Raw genomic sequence first — 3,083 nt, 5'->3', positions numbered from 1 at the left:
AGCTATGAAACAGAACAGTGGATACAAATGTCAGAATGTTGTCATAGATGAAACTTTGCTTGCACAGAGGGCCCACCAGGTTACATCAATCAGAATAAGGCAAAGTAAACACATTCCCTGATGCATGTTTTCATTTATCCCTATAATTCCCATGATCATCAGAGTTAATCGAAATAAATGGTGATGTGACTGATTACAACTTTCCTGCTGCAAAAAACTCTATGTCATGGCTTCCTCTTGTGGTTCTACTGCAATTCTTTCCTGCAGACTAAAATTGAAGTTATCATAATTGTAACTAAGGAGGGTGTACTGATAATTTATACTTCAGCGTAGGAATACTCCACGGGAAAATGAAGGGATTAGCGTAAGGTCCTTTGGATGCACTAAACTTAAAAATTTATTTTGAAGAAGGGGTAGATAGCACAGCAAAATGGACTCTCTCCAGAATATTCTTAAAAATAACAAGCTAATTCATGCAAACTGATAAAAGTATTTTTCATGTGGCAATGATTCTGACCGTCAAGGGGGTAGTCTTGGTTGCCTTTGCTGAACTTAATTAATTTTGTGCTCCAAACATTTTCCTCTCTTTAATTAACAAACTATTGGGAGATCAACAAATAATAGATGCTAAGAGATCGACCAGTGGACTGCTCCTAGAAGTATAGATCCAAACTTCTATGAACAAAATCCAATGCATAGATATGTATAAAATGCAGCAGAACTGATTCAATCCTAATATGTGATGGTTAATTGGTTACTAATTCTAGATCAAGTTGAACTTTAGATTCGATAATAAAAAATAATTAGGGAAAAAGTCATGCATTACCCGTTGAGCTTGCACATGAGAACATTGACGCCAATGATAGGGGGCAGTCAGTTTGCACACTGCAATCAAATTCCATGCGCTTAGGGTGGCACTACAGATGTTGGGAAGACAAAAGAGACAATAAGGAAAGTAATTTGTTACATGCGAGCATATCCCAACTGCACGCCCTCTTCTTCGTCTCCAACCTCAAACCATGTCGACCGGCTCGCTGGGCTCCAGGCTAGAGGAAAAGCAGGAGGGCTATTCGGCGGGCGGCGGCAAGATCTTGGTGGTGTCGCAATGGTGCTGGGTGGTGGGCAGCCGCAGGCAGGAGAAGCCCATGCAGAAAGTTGGGGAGTGTTTGGTTACATTGCCAATTCAGCCTGGCCCGGCGAGCCTGGCTCTATTGAGCCGGTTTGAGGGGATGCAGGCCAAAAAAACCCAGATGCACATAGTTTGGTTGCCTGCATTCCCCTAGTTGCACTATACAACCATTTTTGACCTAGCGTTTGGTTGCCCGCATTGCATTAGGTGCACATATGACATGGTGTTTGGTTGCAACCTGCATAAGGTGTTGTCACCACTTCTAACTAGTGGTGACCTTACCACATACAATCTGAACATAGTGCCAGCTAGTTAAAAAAATGACAGTTCATCCTAACTACAATCAAATGACAATTCAAATTATTAAGAGCCATTGGCTAAATAGGGGATAGTTCATCGGTGTTGCTGCTTCATCTTCCTCTTCTGCTTCTGCTGCTGCTGCTGCTTCTTCTCCTTCCTCTTTTTCAAATCCTGCACTGACCTCTGTTAAGCCACATTGCCTCTGCCCACTCCAACCTTTTGTTCTTTCAAGCGCCATTGTCAAATGCCTCCACACCATGGCCAGAGCTAACAACATCGTCAGGCTTGACCTCTTCCTCCTCAGGCACGTGTTCATCAAAGCCCCACTGAAGGATCCAGTTATGCAGAATGCAACAAGCAAGAACTAGCTTAACCTGAGTGGAGTATGGGTAGAATGGCTTTTGATCTAGGATCTTAAACCTATTCTTCAGAGCTCCAAATGCCCTCTCAACAGTTACTCTAAGGCTGGAGTGTTTGAGATTAAACAACTCCTGTGCAGTCCTAGGAAAGTTCCTACCAGAGAACTCGTTGAGATGGTACCTTGTTTTCCTGAAGGGTGGAAGAATATCCTGCCGACATGCATAGCCAGCATCTCCAAGGTAGAACTTGCCGTCAGGGATGTTGATCCCATCAGATCGACTCATGCTGTCAGTGAGAATGTTTGCATCATGCGCTGACCCCTCCCAGCCAGCCAGCACATATGTGAACTTCAGATCAAAGTCAACAGCAGTAAGCACATTCTGGCTTGTGTAGTGCTTCCTCCCCCTGTATGCTGCAGACTGTGACCTAGAAACTCTGGTAGTGACATGAGTACCATCTATTGCCCCAATGCAGTCCTGAAAATGGCATCACTAGCCTGTGTTAATGCTGAACTTGAACAATACAAGCATATCAAGCCATGAAAAGTGTATATTGTCAATGCTCACCTTGAAGTTTGGATACCATCTTGGCCTTCCGCGAATCTTGGGTGGAGTCTGGCCAGATGGTCTCCTTATCATCTCTCCTATAAGCTCCCCAACAGCAAAAAGCACCTGCTTGAAGTACCTAGAGATGGTCTCTATTGATCTCCTGAACATGTTGTGAATGACCCTGAACCTTTGGTTATGGCCAACAACATGGAGGAACATGGCCACTTGCTCTTCGACACCGGTGTTGATGCTATCTTGTAACAGGCCCCTGTTCCTGAAGGTCTCGACAAGCCTGGCAAATGGTGCTCTTTTCATTCTAAGCATTCACAGAGCCTCGACGTCATTGCAGTTGTAGATGTAGTTCAGATTTTGGATCCTCTCCTGTTTCCCGGGGAAACAATGGACCATAGCGGATCAACAGTCTCCCAGCACGACGAACAGCTCTCTGGTGCATGAACATGACCCATGCCTGAATCACACTAATCAGTGCTGCTGCCTGGATTATCAGCCTCATCCGTGCGCCCATAACCTAGTCGACATCGACGGTTCGTTCAGTGGGAAATCGATCCTACACCTAGCTTAAAGGCCTAACCATTGAGCTAACAAAGGGGGGAGGGGTGCTGCTTACCGGCATCGGAGACGAGGACGGCATAGGGGGAGCCATGGCACGGACTAGGTCGACCAGACGGTGGCCAACAGCAAGGGGAGCACCAGATCCGCCGCAAACGCCGCCGCCTCTTCCGTCG

The 3,083-nt window shown here is 45.6% G+C and overlaps 1 pseudogene; it reads right to left on the bottom strand.

The window, feature by feature from the left end:
• Positions 1-1,593: 1,593 nt before the first annotated feature.
• On the bottom strand, positions 1,594-2,863 carry LOC119360934 (annotated as a pseudogene).
• Positions 2,864-3,083: the final 220 nt, after the last annotated feature.

The sequence above is a fragment of the Triticum dicoccoides genome, chromosome 2B (assembly GCF_002162155.2).
Source record: "Triticum dicoccoides isolate Atlit2015 ecotype Zavitan chromosome 2B, WEW_v2.0, whole genome shotgun sequence".
Taxonomy (NCBI): Eukaryota; Viridiplantae; Streptophyta; class Magnoliopsida; order Poales; family Poaceae; genus Triticum; species Triticum dicoccoides.
The sequence above is the reverse complement of the archived record's forward strand: the minus strand, read 5'-3'. Positions and strand labels throughout refer to the sequence as shown.